The sequence below is a fragment of the Leucopleurus acutus genome (genome assembly GCF_964270905.1).
Source record: "Leucopleurus acutus genome assembly, chromosome: 17".
NCBI lineage: Eukaryota > Metazoa > Chordata > Mammalia > Artiodactyla > Delphinidae > Leucopleurus > Leucopleurus acutus.
Window position 1 is genome coordinate 11,333,690 of NC_139159.1, and position 17,538 is coordinate 11,351,227.

The following is a 17,538-nucleotide window of genomic DNA, read 5'->3' on the forward strand; positions in this document are numbered from 1 at the left end:
GAAGACAGAAAAATATGCAGCACGTAAGGAGCAAGGTAAAAACCCACCAGACCAAACAAATGAAGAAACAGGCAGTCTACCTGAAAAAGAATTCAGAGTAATGATAGTAAAGGTGATGCCAAATCGTGGAAACAGAAATGGAGAAAATACAAGAAACGTTTAACAAAGACCTAGAAGAACTAAAGAGCACACAAACAATGATGAACAAAACAATAAATGAAATTAAAAATTCTCTAGAAGGAATCAATAGCAGAATAACTGAGGCAGAAGAACGGATGCATGACCTAGAAGATAAAATAGTGGAAATAACTACCACAGAGCAGAATAAACAAAAAAGAATGACAAGAATTGAGGACAGTCTCAGAGACCTCTGGGACAACATTACATGCACCAACATTCAAATTATAGGGGTCCCAGAAGAAGAAGAGAAAAAGAAAGGGTCTGAGAAAATATCTGAAAAGATTATAACTGTAAACCTCCCTAACATGGGAAAGGAAATAGCCAAGTGCAGAAAGCACAGAGAGTCCCATACAGGATAAATCCAAGAAGAAACAGGCCAAGACACATATTAATCAAGCTATCAAAACTTAAATACAAAGAAAAAATATTAAAAGCAGCAAGGGAAAAGCAACAAATAACATACAAGGGAATCCCCATAAGGTTAACAGCTATTCTTTCAGTAGAAACTCTACAAGCCAGAGGAGAGTAGCAGGACATATTTAAAGTGATGAAAGGGAAAAACCTACAACCAAGATTACTCTACCCAGCAACGATCTCATTTATATTCGACGGAGAAATTGAAACCTTTACAGACAAGCAAAAGTTAAGAGAATTCAGCACCACCAAACCAGCTTTACAACAAATGCTAAAGGAACTTCTCTAGGCAGGAAAAACAAGAGAAGGAAAAGACCTACAAAAAAGAACCTAAAACAATTAAGAAAATGGTAATAGGAACATACACATCGATAATTACCTTAAATATAAATAGATTAAATGCTCCAACGAAAAGACACAGACTGGCTGAATGGATACAAAAACAAGACCCGTATATATGCTGTCTATAAGAGACCCACATCAGACCCAGGGACACATACAGACTGAAAGTGAGGGGATGAAAAAAAGATGTTCCATGCAAATGGAAATCAAAAGAAGGCTGGGGTAACAATTCTCATATCAGACAAAATAGACTTTGACATAAAGACTATTACAAGAGACAAAGGAGGACACTACATAATGATCAAGGGATCTATCTGAGAAGATATAACAATTGTATTTATGCACCCAACATAGGAGCACCACAATATATAAGGCAAATGCTAACAGCCATAAAAGGGGAAATCAACAGTAACACAATAATAATAGGGGACTTTAACACCCCACTTTCACCAATGGACAGATCATCCAAAATGAAAATAAATATGGAAACACAAGCTTTGAATGACACATTAAACAAGATGGATGTAATTGATATTTACAGGACATTTCTAAGTCAGAAAAAGAAAAACAAACATCGTATATTAATGCATATATGTGGAACCTAGAAAAATGGTACAGATGAACTGGTTTGCAGGGCAGAAATAGAGACACAGATGCAGAGAACAAATGTATGGACACCAAGGGGGGAAAGTGTTGGGGGGTAGGGGTGGTGTGATGAATTGGGAGATTGGGATTGACATATATACACTAATATGTATAAAACAGATAACTAGGACTTCCCTGGTGGCACAGTGGTTAAGAATCCGCCTGCCAATGCAGGGGACAAAGGTTTGAGCCCTGGCCCAGGAAGATCCCACATGCCACGGAGCAACTAAGCCCGTGCGCCACAACTACTGAGCCTACGTTCTAGAGCCCACATGCCACAACTACTGAAGCCCACATGCCTAGAGCCCGTGCACTGCAAAAAACACAAGCCACCGCAATGAGAAGCCCGCGCACTGCAACGAAGAGTAGCCCTCACTCGCCACAACTAGAGAAAGCCCGCACAGCAATGAAGACTGAACGCAGCCAAAAATAAATAAATAAATAAAGTTATTTAAAAACAAAAGATAACTAATAAGAACCCGATGTATAAAAAAATAAATAAAATAAAATTCAAATATTATTAAAAAAAAAACTACAATGAGGTATCACCTCACACTGTCAGAATGGCCATCATCAAGAAAAATCTACAAACAATAAATGCTAGAGAGGGTGTAGAGAAAAGGGAACCCTCTTGCACTGTTGGTAGGAATGTAAATTGATACAGCCACTATGGAGAATAGTATGGAGATTCCTTAAAAAACTAGAAATAGAACTACCATACGACCCAGCAATCCCACTACTGGGTATATACCGTGAGAAAACCATAATTCAAAAAGGGTCATGTACCACAATGTTCATTGCAGCTCTATTTACAATAGCCAGGACATGGAAGTAACCTAAGTGTCCCTCGACAGATGAATGGATAAAGAAGATGTGGCACATATATACAATGGAATATTACTCAGCCATAAAAAGAAACAAAATTGAGTTTTTGTAGTGAGATGGATGGACCTAGAGTCTGTCATACAGAGTGAAGTAAGTCAGAAAGAGAAAAACAAATACCATATGCTAACACATATATATGGAATCTGGAAAAAAAATGATTCTGATGAACCTAGGGGCAGGATAGGAATAAAGACGCAGATGTAGAGAATGGACTTGAGAACACGGGGTTGGGGAAGGTTAAGCTGGGACAAAGTGACAGAGTAGCACTGACATATATACCCTACCAAATGTAAAATAGCTAGCTAGTGGGAAGCAGCCGCATAGCACAGGGAGATCAGCTTGGTGCTTTGTGACCACCTAGAGGGGTGGGATAGGGAGGGTGGGAGGGAGACGCAAGAGCGAGGGGATACGGGGATATATGTATACGTATAGCTGATTCACTTTGTTATACAACAAAAACTAACACAACATTGTAAAGCAATTATACTCCAATAAAGATGTTAAAAAAAAAAAAAGAAAGAAACCCTTGGGGAGGGACTTCTCTGGTGGCACAGTGGTTAAGAATCTGCCTGCCAATGCAGGGGACATAGGTTTGATACCTGGTCCGGGAAGATCCCCCATGCCATGGAGCAAGTAAGCCCATGTACCACAACTACTGAGCCTGCGCTCTAGAGCCCACGAGCCGCAACTACTGAGCCCATGCGCCACAACTACTGAAGCCTGTGTGCCTAGAACCCACACTCAGCAACAAGAAGTCATCACAATGAGAGGCCCTTGCACCGCAACAAAGAGTAGCCCCCACTCACTGCAACTAGAGAAAGCCCACGCACAGCAACGAAGACCCAACAGCCAATAAGTAAATAAATAAATGTTCCTTTAAAAAAAAATAGACGGCTTCCCTGGTGGCGCAGTGGTTGAGAGTCTGCCTGCCGATGCAGGGGACACGGGTTCATGCCCCGGTCCGGGAAGATCCCACATGCCACGGAGCGGCTGGGCCCGTGAGCCATGGCTGCTGAGGCTGCACGTCCGGAGCCTGTGCTCCGCAACGGGAGAGGCCACAACAGTGAGAGGCCTGCGTACAGCAAAAAAAAAAAAAGAGAAAGAAACCCTTAGAGATGCAGAGAACAAACTAGTGGTCACCAGAGGGGAGAGGGGTGGGGAAAGGGGCAAAACAGGTGAAGGGGATTAAGAGGTACAAACTACTAGGTATAAAATAAATAAGTTACAAAGATGGAATGTACAGCACAGGGAATATAGTCAATATTTTATTATAACTTTGTATGCAGTGTAATCTATAAAAATATCAAATTACTATGCTGTAAACCTGAAACTAATATATTGTAAGTCAACTATACTTCAATTTTTAAAAAAATTAAATCCTTAGGGAGGCCCCATAGGAACCTGGAACTCAACAGACTGAATTTGGAAAACCATGACAACATACCAGAGTATATGTCAGTCTCTTCCATTTCAATGTGTTGGCCTTTCTCTAGGCTCTTCTACAAGGAAGCAACAATTGGAGATTATTAACTGCTCCAGTGTAGTTTCCCCTCAATCCTAGTACAAATAAGCAACTTAAATCCTATGTCTTAGTTCTCCCCACAGAGATCTAAAAGGGAAGACTAGTGATTCAAAGAAACAACACTCTGGAGCAAGCGTAAGTTAAAGCTGCGCCTTCTTTCTCTGGTGAACATTGATACCCGAGCTCCCAGATCCAAATTCTGAAATGTTTTTGCAAGTGGTGTGGAAGAAAATCTAAAGCTCTGTCCTTAAAGCTCTGCTTCCAGTCACTTGATCAGATTCAGTCTCCATGAGATGCTGACAGACATCTCTCAAAGCAGTGGCATCGTGCATTTCACAGAAAGCCTCTCCCTGGAAGGCAGAGCTCCTTGGAATGGTACCACATTGGCCAGAAACCCTTATTTCCTGCAGTGCAGCATCCATCCAAGAAACAGTCTCTCCAGGACCAATACTGCCAAGAACAATACAGAAAAACATGTTGGCATTCACCAACTTTGAAGGTAGCCCAGAAACTGAGATGCTCAGCCCACTTACAGTAGAAAAAGACACACACACACTCCCACTTCTTTGTCTGGATTCCCTACCACATACCTGACAGATTTAGCTTGCCCATTACCAGCGAACAAAGACTAGCTCGAGGAAAAACACGGTCTTTGAAAAAAAGCAGCTCATGCTCAAGAGTTGGAGACTTGGGAAAAATCTGATTCTTTTTAGAACGGTACCTCCCAATGATGCTGGACCACATTCTGCCTGTGTCTATATTCTACTTTGTGACTGAAGTTAGACACGAAGGACAAGGGTCCCAACAGGTCAGCTAAAACTAATTAACTGATCTCAGTCTCGATCTGGTAGAATGCACACAATTGGTTGAGGCTGGTTGAGACCAACTTCGAGTTAGCTCTACCAATTGTGTGAGAGAGTAGGGGTGTTACCGGAGGTAATTATCATGGTCCCCATCCTAGACCTCTATCCCTCAGCCTTTTTAACAAGGAAAGGGCAAGTATGCATAAGTTATAATTGATTTAAATATTGACAGGCACTGTTACAATATTACTTCTATCAATTTCGTGTCAGGAAATCTTGGTCAGAATTTCCTAAATTCCTTTCCATACTCCTCAGTAACTACCAACCTGCCTAACATCCTCACAAAACTAATTAATCTCCTCACCTCTTCGGGCTAGTGTAACTCCTTACTATAAAAAAGAGGGACCAAACTCTTAAAAGGATCCTTTTATTTCAGAATATATACATATTTTAATCTATAAATATTCCCTAACCAATAAGTGTTTTCACACACTGTACTAATAACTTAGCTTATGAAACTATTAATGACTGAGTTAATGCAATTTCATAAGAGACCAATTTATATTCTGGACTAATCTATACAATTATAGTTCCACACACTAGGCTGAGTTTCATAAGCCAAACTTGCAGTTATTTTATAGCCAAGTTTGATTTGAAGAAGACTGGCAAACACCCTGAAAAAAATAATGTTAGAAACTGCAATCACAAGCCCATTAAGAGAGGCAGAGTAAAATTAAGAAAGATGAGCAAGGAGAAAATATCTAAATACCTTTCAAATGAGATTTGAAAAGGAGATGGAGGAGCAATGAGGTGTAAAGATAAGACAAAGGCAAACTTTCAGATCTCCAGATAAACAAGCTGACATCATTCACACCCAGTGAGCTACATGACGCAGAGGCCATCATGCCTCTCAAGGAGCAGTGCTCCCACCTTGCACGTTAACTATAAAAGGAAGTCTAGTCCTTGTCTGCCATATAGCTAGTTGGATTTCTAGTTTCCCATCTCGCTGCTCTAAGGAATCATTTATGTTGGCCCAAGCCACCAGAGACTAATGGATATTCCCCACTCCATAAACCAGCAGCCACATTCATGTGTTTCTGTGGAGAGGCTGGGGAGGGGAACACATACGTATGGTTATCTACATAACCAAAACTATCATTCACCAGCAACGCCAATGGTAATACACTCCCACAAGTACATCCATCAGACTCATCAAATATTTCTAAAGTGTTGTTGTTCATCTTAATAACTTAGGCAAATACTTATCAGTTCTGGTTGTGAGTACAAAGCTGCACCAACTAGAAGAAAGAAACTCCAAGCTGCACTGAGAATAATCTTTGTGTAACAACAAATTTACAAGAAGTTACCTTGACCTTCAGCTCTGTTAAGGTTCCTAGGTCAAAGAAGCATAACTGGCTGCCCAGGACCCAAATCTGATTAGAGTTGAGTAACAGTGCTTGTGGCCTTTTCCTTCTATGAAAAATACCAATTTTGACCAATTTATTTTTCATCAGTATTCCCATCAAAGAAATGTTTTATTATTACTTAGATTTTATCTTATAAAGATTTAAAGCACCAAAGAAATAAACAGCGAAAAAAAGGCAAAACAACTAGTTTATTTTTCTCGTGTTTAAAAAAGGCAAACAGAATACTGAAATTATAAATAAATTTCATTGGACTGACCAAAAATTGTAATCACTGACTACAGCTAAACATTATCAGGTTTAACCCAAGAAAACAGGCACTCAATGGCACTATCTTTTACTCAATTGAATAGACCAGTCACACTTAAAGAAAAAGATGGGAAGCCAACTAACTCATACAACTTTGAATTAAATTCCAAGTCCCATGAAATTAGCTCCAGAATAAAATGACTTGTTGGTTATTCTAGCTTCATCTTAATAACGTTCAAATATTTATGCTTGGCTTTTTTGTATGTATATTCGTTTTTTTGCGTGTTTTTTTATAGTTGCTGTCTACTGAGTTCAGCAAATTCAAAGATGATGCTGGCTAGAAATTCTGCTCTGTAGCTTAGAACTCAGAGGTCAACCTAACCAAATTTAATTGGCAGTAAAGCCAGAAGTCCAGCTGTCATGACCGTCTTACACACTTGGGCTACTCTGGTGGTAATTTCCAGTTCAGGAATAGGAAATTAATCTCAGGTGAAAGCATTTAACTCACCCGCTATGGAGCAAACCTAAGTGCTTCTACAAAATGATATCAACCTAGACTATTCCTATACCTGAATCAATGTGGAAAGAGTTGGATCTCTCTGAACGAGGATTCTCTGCAATTCATAGAGGCTTATTTGCCCAGCACTGTGGAGAAATTACGATTGTTTTCGGTGGTGGGTGGACGTGGAAGATGGCCCTTAACTTTTCTTTAATAAAATTCTTTGTAAACAAGGGTATTCGTCCTTTTTAAAAAGATATAATATCTCCTTTGTATTGTTTTTCTTCTTTAATACAATAAATGATGACTTCCTTTTTTATCCCGTCTAGTTCTTAAAGACAGCGACAAGATGGAAACCATGAGAATAAAAGCTCTATGGTAGCTAGGAAAAACAGCAGTCTAGCAGACGCTAGAAGAAACAGAAGGGTTTTGGAGTTCCCAAAAGCTCTGTCTCCAGAGAATTATCACCATTTGGTCTGTCTGGCAGCTCACTGAAAACTCCATTCTCAGGGTTTGTCTTTATTTGACATGACCAAATGGGGTAACAAGGGGCCGACCAAAAAAAATTTTTAAGGAAAAACTGGGGAATGACATGTCCATACACGCTTTGAAAATTCTGAAATATTTCTAGCAAGCAAGAAAGTCATGTGTCTGATCAAGGCTGTGCGCATACCCAGGGCTCTGCACGTGTCCACATAACACCTAAGAAGGCCACAATTTTGTATCCCTGGCTGACCATGAGGCTCTGCCCAAGCAGATAGTGAAGGCTAAGGCAGACTTATAACCTGCCACAGCACTGAAAATGTGCCCCAACACACACACACAAAGAAATAGTTATAAAACTGTGCTGTGGATTATAATGTATAAAGATGCAATTTGTATAACAATAACCATACAAAGGAGAAGAGAGCAATATTGGAACAAAAATTTTGTATACTATAAAAATTAGGCCGGTATTAATATAACTAGATTATTTTAAGTTGTTAATTATAATTACCAGGACAAGCACTACTAAAAAAACTCAAAAACATATAGTGAAAAAACAGCAGTGGAATGAAAATGGCATGCTAGGAAATATCTACTTAACACAAAAGAATCCAGTATTATAGGAACAGAGGAATAAAGAAGCAATAATACACACAGAAAACAAATTATAAAATGGCCGACATAAATCCTACCCTATCAGTAATTATATTAAATATAAGTGGACTACTATCAAAAGGCAGAGATTGGCAGAACTGAGGTTTTTTTTTTAATGATCCAATTATATGCTGTCTACAGGAGACTCACTTAAAGACAAAGACACAAATAAGTGAAAATTAAAAGGATGCAGAAAGATACACCATGAAAACAGTAACCAAAAGAGAGCTGGAGTAACTATACTAGTACCAGATAAAACAGACTTTAACACAAAATTGTTTCAAGAGAAAAAGAAGGACATTTTATAATGATTAAAAGTTCAACCCATCAGGAAAACAAAACAATTATAAACATCTATACCTAACAAGAGAGCCCCCAAATACACGAAACAAAAATTGACATAACTAAAGAAAGAAAGAGACAATTAAACCACAGTTAGAGGGACTTCCCTGGTGGCAAAGTGATTAAGAATCTGCCTGCCACTGCAGGGGACATGGGTCCGAGCTCTGATCCAGGAAGATCCCACATGCCGTGGAGCAACTAACCCCGTGCACCACAACTACTGAGCCTGTGCTCTAGAGCCCATGAGCCACAACTACGGAGCCCGTGTGCCATGACGACTGAAGCTCATGTGCCTAGAGCCCGTGCTCTGCAACAAAGAGAAGCCACCACGATAAGGCTGTGCACCACAACGAAGAGTAGCCCCTGCTCGCCACAGCTAGAGAAAGCCTGTGCACAGCAACAAAGACCCAATGTGGCCAAAAATAAATAAATAAATTTATTTTTAGAAAAACCATAGTTAGATAATCCAATACTCTATTTTTGACAATGGATAGAACAACCAATAGAAGATCAACAAGGAAATAGAAAACTTGAACAATACTATCAAACAACTAGAATTAACACACAACTATAGAACACTCACCCTCTTCTCAAGTGTATAGGAAACATTCCCAAAGACAGTCCATGTGTTAGATCATAAAACATGTCTCAAATCTCTTAAACAGATTCAAAGTGTACAAAGTATGTCCTCTGATCACAACAGAATAAAATTAGAAATCTATAACAGAAGGAAGTTTTAGGAAATTGACAAATATGTAGAAATTAAACCATATACTCCTAAAAATCCAATGGGTCAAAGAAGAAGTCACAAAGGAAATTAGAAAATATTTTAAACAATGAAAACAAAAGCACAATATATCAAAACTTAAAGATGCAGCTAAAGCACTGCTCAGAGGAGAATTTATAGCTGTAAACATCTGTATTTAAAAATAAAAATGATCTCTAGCTCAGTGCTTTGTGTCCACCTAAAGGGGTAGGATAGGGAGGGTGTGAGGGAGACGCAAGAGGGAGGGGATATGGGGATATATGTATACATATAGCTGATTCACTTTGTTATACAGCAGCAACTAACACACCATTGTAAAGCAATGATACTCCAGTAAAGATGTTAAATTTTTTAATCAATTAATTAATTTTAAAAATAAAATAAAAATGATCTCAAATTAATAATCTTTCACCTTAAGAACCTACTCTATTCTTCTGTTCCTAGTTTTAGGACTAGAAACTAGAGAAACAATAGAGAAAAATCAACAAAAACAAAGGTTAGTTCCTTGAAAAGATTTTAAAATTTGACAAACCTTTAGATAAACTAACAAAGAAAAAAAGAAGACTCAAGTTGCTAAAACCAGGAATGAAAGTAGACAGCATCAGTATCAACCTTATAGAAACGAAAATGATTATAAGGGAAAACTCTGGACAAATATACGCCAACAAATTAGAAAAACTAGATGAAATGGACAAATTCTTAGCAAGACACAAAGTACCAAAACTGACTCAAAAAGAAATTGACAATTTGAGCAGATCTACAATAGATAAAGAGTTTACCTCAGTGTGGGAGACAGAGTAGTGGCACCCCCCGAATGCCCACGTCTTCATCACCTGAACCTGTGAATATGTCGCGTTACGTGACAAAGGAGAATTAAGGCTGCACGTACAATTAAAGTTTCTAATAAACTAACCTAAAGTAGGGATATTATCCTGGATTATCCCGGTAGACCCAGTGTAATCACAAGAGTCCATAAACTAGAAACAGGAGGACACAGTGGGGCAATATGAGAAGCATTTAACCCTCGGTCATTTAAAAATGGAGGAAGGAGGCCAAAAGCCAAGGAGTGCACACAGCCTCTAGAAACTGGAAAAGGCAAGGAAACATATGCTTCCATAAATCTTGTCAGCCCTGCTGACACTTTGATTTAGCCCAGGGAGATCTGGGTCAGAATTCTAACCTTCAGAATTGCATGATAATAAATTTGTATTGCTTTACACCACTAAATTTGTGGTAATTTGTGATAGCAGCAATAGAAAACTAATAGAGATTATGGTGATGAGAGTAGGGTGCTGATGTAACAAATACCTAAAAGTCTGGAAGTGACTTCTGAATTGAGCAGTGGGCAGAGACTGGAACACTTTTAAGAAGCATGACTGGAAAAGCATAGATTGCCTTGAACAGACTGTTAGCAGAAATATGGATATTAACAACTCTGCTAGTGAAGGTTCAGAAGGAAGTGAGGAAGTATGGTAGATAAAACATACATTGCCTTAGAGAATTCCTAAATTGTTGTTAACATACCATCTGTAGAATGAGGGGAAAACTGTTAAACAAAAAGAAACCAGCCGGGAACCCTCTTGCACTGTTGGTGGGAATGTAAATTGATACAGCCACTATGGAGAACAGTATGGAGATTCCTTAAAAAACTAAAAATAGAACTACCATACGACCCAGTAATCCCACTACTGGGCATATACCCTGAGAAAACCATAATTCAAAAAGAGTCATGTACCACAATGTTCATTGCAGTTCTATTTACAATAGCCAGGACATGGGAGCAACCTAAGTGTCCCTCGACAGATGAATGGATAAAGAAGATGTGGCACATATATACAATGGAATATTACTCAGCCATAAAAGAAGAGAAATTGAGTTATCTGTAGTGAGGTGGATGGACCTAGAGTCTGTCATACAGAGTGAAGTAAGTCAGAAAGAGAAAAACAAATACCGTATGCTAACACATATATATATGGAATCTAAAAAAAAAAATAGTCATGAAGAACCTAGGGGCAAGATGGGAATAAAGATGCAGACCTACTACAGAATGGACTTGAGGACACAGGGAGGGGGAAGGGTAAGCTGGGACAAAGTGAGAGAGTGGCATGGACATATATACACTACCAAACGTAAAATAGATAGCTAGTGGGAAGCAGCCGCATAGCACAGGGAGATCAGCTCGGTGCTTTGTGACCACCTAGAGGGTGGGCTAGGGAGGGTGGGAGGGAGGGAGACGCAAGAGGGAAGAGATATGGGGACATATGTATATGTGTAACGGATTCACTTTGTTATAAAGCAGAAACTAACACATCATTGTAAAGCAATTATACTCCAATAAAGACGTTAAAAAAAAAAGAAACCAGGACTTCGTGGTTTGAGGAATTCTCAGCCTTTCCAGTTGCCAGAGATACTAAACTTGAAGTTACTCACTGTCAAGAGAGAAAAAAAAAAAAAAAAAAAAACACCTGAGTGTGTGGCTGCATAAACTTTTGCTAATCCCTCATATCAGTCAAAAGGTCAGAATATTTAGTCACATATCACAGAAAAGGTTCTCTGAAAAGATTAAGTGTGGGCCTCATAAATCCCTTCAGCCATCCCCACAGAGGCCAAGAATAAAAATGGAATTATCTAAGAAATACCTTAGAAGGACCTCTTGGATAATGGAGTGAATCCCCACCACATACACAGGAGACCCACAATGTTCTTGAAGATTTTAAATACTAGCAGAAACACTACCAGCTTGGACCCAAAAGGACAAAGAGGGTACAAAAGGAAAGACGGCTCCTAGACACCCAAAATTCTAGAGGTAGGAAGCTGGCTGATAAAACTGCTAAGCTGAAAAGATGTGCTCCCTTTTGTGCTACAAAAAAGAAAGGATAACTCTGATGGTAGAACTGAGAGCCCAGAGGGTGGAGCCAAGATCTACGGAGGATTATTCCCAAGACTTAAACCCTAATGGAGTTTTCCAGCTGTATTTTGAAGTTGCTTGGGACCAATGGCTCCTTTTTTCATTCCTTGTCCTCCCGTTTTGAACAGGAATGTCTACAATGGTTAACCTATTTTTGTCCCACCACTGTATTTTGTGTGCAGATAATTTCTTTCTGGTTTCACAGGTCCACAGATACAGGTAAATTTTGTCCCAGGATGGATTATCACCAGAGCCTTACCTAGACCTAGTTTAGATGACGTAAATTGATTATATTTGGGCTTTTGAGCTTAGATTTAGAAGAGGTTCTGAAGTATGAATTGATGCTGTAATGGGCTGAGAATTGAATACATATGTCCACACAAAAATCTGTACATAAATGTTCATAGCAGCATTATTGATGACAGTCAAAAAGTGAAAATAATTCAAATGTCCACCAGCTGGTGAACAGATAAACAAATGTGGTATATTCATACAATTGAATATTGTTTGGCCATAAAAAGAAATGAAGTTTTGATACATGCTACAACATGCATGAACTTTGAAAACACTATGCTGAAGTAAAAGAAGCCAACCACAAAGGCCACATATCATATGATTCCATTTTTATAAAATGCCCAGAACATGCAAATCCATAGAGGCAGAAAGTAGATTAGTGGTTGCCAAGGGCTTGGAAGAAAGAAATTACCGCTATGGCTATGGTATTCTTTTAAGGGTGATAAATATCTGGAATTAGCTACTGACGACGGATCTACAACTCTGTGAATATGCTAATAACCACTGAATTGTACACGTAGAAGAATGAACTTTATGGCATGTGAATTATATCTCAATAAAGCTACTGTTATTAAAAAGTCATTTCTTATCAATATCTTCTTAGGTGATAAGCATGAAAACATTTCTTTTGAGAATAAAAATTTCTTTATTTCTTCCTAACACCAACTGCCTAACCTTTGTGGGAAAAGACTAAAAATATTAGGTTCCACTCTATTTCTTACAATGCTTAAAACCTAATTTTTAGTTAATGTGCATTCAATCTTGAGTCATTCATTTTCATTCATGTATTCAAGAAATATTTGTTGAGTGACTATTGTATGTCAGACATGGGCTACACACAAAAACGCAGCAGTAGTCTCTGTCTGAGGAGGTTCATAAAGGATTCAAAGAAACAGACACAAAATGTGTTGAGATAAATATGTGCAAACTGCCACTATCGCATCTTCACTACTTTCATGTATCTACAAGTACTCTGCCTTCTCAGTTTACTTCAGATTGTTATAACTATTTCTTAAACCCAGTTCTACATTTTACAAGGATATTTCTCCAGCAATTATCCTCCCTCTCCTGCATCATCAATTCTTCCCTTTCCACTAGACTGTTCCCATCAGCATATCCTTCAGATATTTCTCCCATATAATTTTTTTTTAAACTTCTCTTGACCTCAGTTCTCTCCTCCAGCTACTTCTCTTTCCTATCATTCCCTTTACGGCAAAATTCCTTGAAACGGTACTCAATTACCTCCCATTTCTCCGCTCCTATCTTCTCTTGGACATGTCAGGTTTCCACCCCAACTGCATCACTGAAGCTACTCTTTTCAAAGTCGCCAGTGACACAAACACTACACACTACATACTAGTTTCTTCCTGCTCCTTCTAAGTCTCTTTTGCTCATCTCTTTTATCTCCCAAATCCCTAAAGGTTGGAAAGCCCCAGAGTTCAGTCCTTGGTTCCCTTCACTCTACATTCATTCTCTATTTCATATCATCCAATCACAAGACCTTAAACACATCCATATACCTCAAGTTTATATCTACAACCTGAATCTCTCCCTGAACTCCAAATCTATATATCCAACAGCTTACTTGATAACGTAAGTGGATGCCTAATAAACACCTCAATGTAACTATGTCCAAAATGAGCTCCTGATATGCTCCCCCAAATAATTCTCCTAAAGTCTTCCACATCTCATTCAAAGCAACTACGTCCTTCCACTCAAGGCAAAAGCCTTAACTCCCCTTGTTGTTCACCTGCTACATCTGGTCCATCAGCAAATTCTATCAGCACTACCTTCAAAACACATCCAGAATCAGCATTGCTCATCGTCCACACTGTCACTCCTTGATTTAAAGATCAAGATTACTTCAGTTACTTCAGTAACTGCTAAAGTAGCTTCTTCCCTTCAGTCCTTTTTCAGAAGAGTCTGTTTTAAAGCCAGTCAGATCATGTTACTTCTGTGCTCAAACCTGCAAAGATGACGTAATTCACTCAAAGTGTTTCCTATGACATAAAAGGTCCTACGTGCTCAGACTTGCCATGGCCTCCCATACCTCATCTTGATGCTCTCACCTTCTCCCTACTTCAGCCGCAGTGGCCTTCCTGCAGTTCCCTGAACACATCAGGCACAGTTCCACATCAGGACCCCTACACCTGATGGACCCTCAGCCCAAGAAGCTCCTCCCCCAAGGAGCTCCTTCACTTTGTTCAGACCTTTATTCAAAATATACCTTCTCAGTGAGACCTTTTCTGGCCACCCTCTCATATTCAACATTCCCCAGCAACCTATATTTTCCCTCATTTATTTTCTCTGCAGTTATCACTAAGACTATATCTCACTCATATATCTTATTTATCACCTGTCTCCCTCACTAGAATGCAAGCTCCACGGGGGCAGATATTATGTCTATTTTGTTCACGTGTACCCCAATTCATGGACAGGAGTCAGGCTACGTGCAAGTCACATGGTGTTCAATAAATTAATTACTGAATGATTCATAAATGAAGGCAAACACGATGTTATGGAAACAAAGAAGGAAAAGAATGAAGTCACCATAAGAAAATGAGACTTTGTTCTTAGATACAAATCATAATTTGTCTCTCATATTGGGACAAATTTGACAGTCTAATTCTTACTCATCTTTCAGGCTCCAACTCATATTTCACCACTTTCATGAATTCTTCTGATAGTCCTAGTACTCTGGGACTCTCTCCCTTGCCCATCTTCTAATTGACATTAATAACTTACCACTAAAGACCTTGTATAGCACTTTGCTGCATGTGTGTGTGTGGGGGGGTACATCTGCAAACTGTTTCTCCAACCCTCCGTCATCTCTTTGAGAATGTGACCCTCATCTTATACTTCTCTGTATATCACAAATCCCACCACTGAGGATTCGTGTAATTCTGTGCATGTGTTTGGTCTGTTTTTATTGGACGCGGGGGAGACCAGAGAGCATCAAGATGTTTTAAAACATCAGGTTCATCAACGCTCACAAGCCATGGGCACTCCTGGGGGTCTCTGAGGAGAAATATCTCTGAATAACAGAGGAAGATGACAGTGGTAAGACTGGGGACACAGTTTCTCTTTTTTTCTCTATTCTTTTTTTTTCCAATTGTGGAAGCATATATAGAACATAAAATTTACCATTTTAACCATTTTTTGGTGTACACTTTAGTGCCATTAAGTGCATTCACATTGTTGTGAAGCATCATTACCATTTCTGTCTTACATAAGCCTTTTTAAATGCCTGTTGCATAAGCAAGTGAAAAACTGTCATATTCTGCCATACATTCTATCAATTATATCAACAGCAACCCTCCCAAATTCCTGGGGGGCAAAGTTACCCTTAGTTTTCTTCAAGCTATCCCAGGACTTCGAGAGGCATGATTACTGAAAAAGTCACTGTGAATAGCACTGAAAACTAGATAGAAATAGGAAAATATAGAAAAACATCAAAAAGTGTTCAAAGCAAATTTGGCAAATAACTTTAAAAACTGTTCCAAATGAAGCTCGAGATGACTTCCAGTAATTTTCCATCACCGAGAAAGCATCAACGTAACCAAGTTTGTTTTCCTTTTACCCAAAGGTTACTTTGTAACTCTGTCTTGCAAGTACTTCACACCAAATAACTTTGTGCAGAAGATGTTTCCCCTCATCCATTTGTCCATTTAACAGTTGTCCTCTACAAGAAGTGCCCTTGTTTTTACACGGCAGATAAACGGAGCAGGGCAGCTGAACCATGACAAGCAAACTCTTTACATCACCACTGGCTGCCAGCAAACAGTTTTCTCCCTTTAACCATATCCCTTTTCCTCTCCCCATAGTAGTTTTTTTTAAAATTCATAAATCCTTTATTCAATACATACGTTTAAGTTCAGAAAAAGACATTAGGAGAGTGTCATCTGCACAATACGAATGCGCAGTGAGTGGGCCCCTGCTCAGCAGGTCAAAGCAAAGACCTGGGGTCACACAGCTGACGTTCCCATCTGGTTCCTGCGAGCATGAGCTGAGCAACTCAAGGGAGACACCAAACCTCCGAGCTTCAGCTTCGGCTGCTGTAAAAGGGGCGCAAACAGCAGTACTTACTTCATATGACGTTTGTGAAGGTTAAATGCAACAAAGGAACTTAGGGCACTAAGTCCCGTGCGTGGTACAAAGTAAAAGAAGTGATAGTAAGTAATACTAGTATGATTTTCATGGAACAGGAAGAAAAGTAACAGTTACAACTAAAATCAATCATCACTAACAAGCTGGGAGTAGGAAAAACTCTAAGAATTTGGATCTTTTCCCCCAAAATCAAAGCTTTCACCAGTTCTTTACATCACATATCCGAAGGGCCAGGGCATTCTCCTTTTGTACAAGATAACCCGACGGACATGCAGGTTATGAAAGGCCAGGTTAGGAGCTCATCTAAATGGGGAGATTGAAAGGAATCCAAATTATGTTTAAAAAACAAAGAACAGGGCTTCCCTGGTGGCGGAGTGGTTGAGAGTCCACCTGCCAATGCAGGGGACACGGGTTCGTGCCCCGGTCCGGGAAGATCCCACATGCCGCGGAGCGGCTGGGCCCGTGAGCTATGGCCGCTGAGCCTGCGCGTCCAGAGCCTGTGCTCCGCAGTGGGAGAGGCCACAACAGTGAGAGGCCCGCATACCGCAAAAAAATAAATAAAATAAAGAAAGAAAGAATCTGGGAACTTGTTTCTGGGTAATTCCAAGGTTTCAGGAGCCCTGGAAACACGGAAAAGAGAGGTGACAAGCTCTCTAGCTATGAAGAAAGGTCAGCCATATTAAAACAGTTTAGGACATCCCCAAGCAGACTATGGCCAGTAAAAAGTGACCCACGATATAAAGTGATTAATAAACTACTTTTGGGGAAATCATGTCTGATGTTGAATGTTAAGTCATTCCTGGTTCTGAGCTGTGATGATGACTTTATCATCCCTAAAAGCTCCCCAGTAGTCTGCTGCACACAACACCTCGTCAGTGGTGACTCTGGCAGGCAAGAAGCAGGGGCTGGGTCGCAAGCAGAGTGCTGTGGGATGGAGAAAGGACGGGAGCTGAAGGACAAGGGCTTGGTGAGAGGAAAAATGGAACTGAAGAGCTAGCGTGGATTACGGGACAAAAGC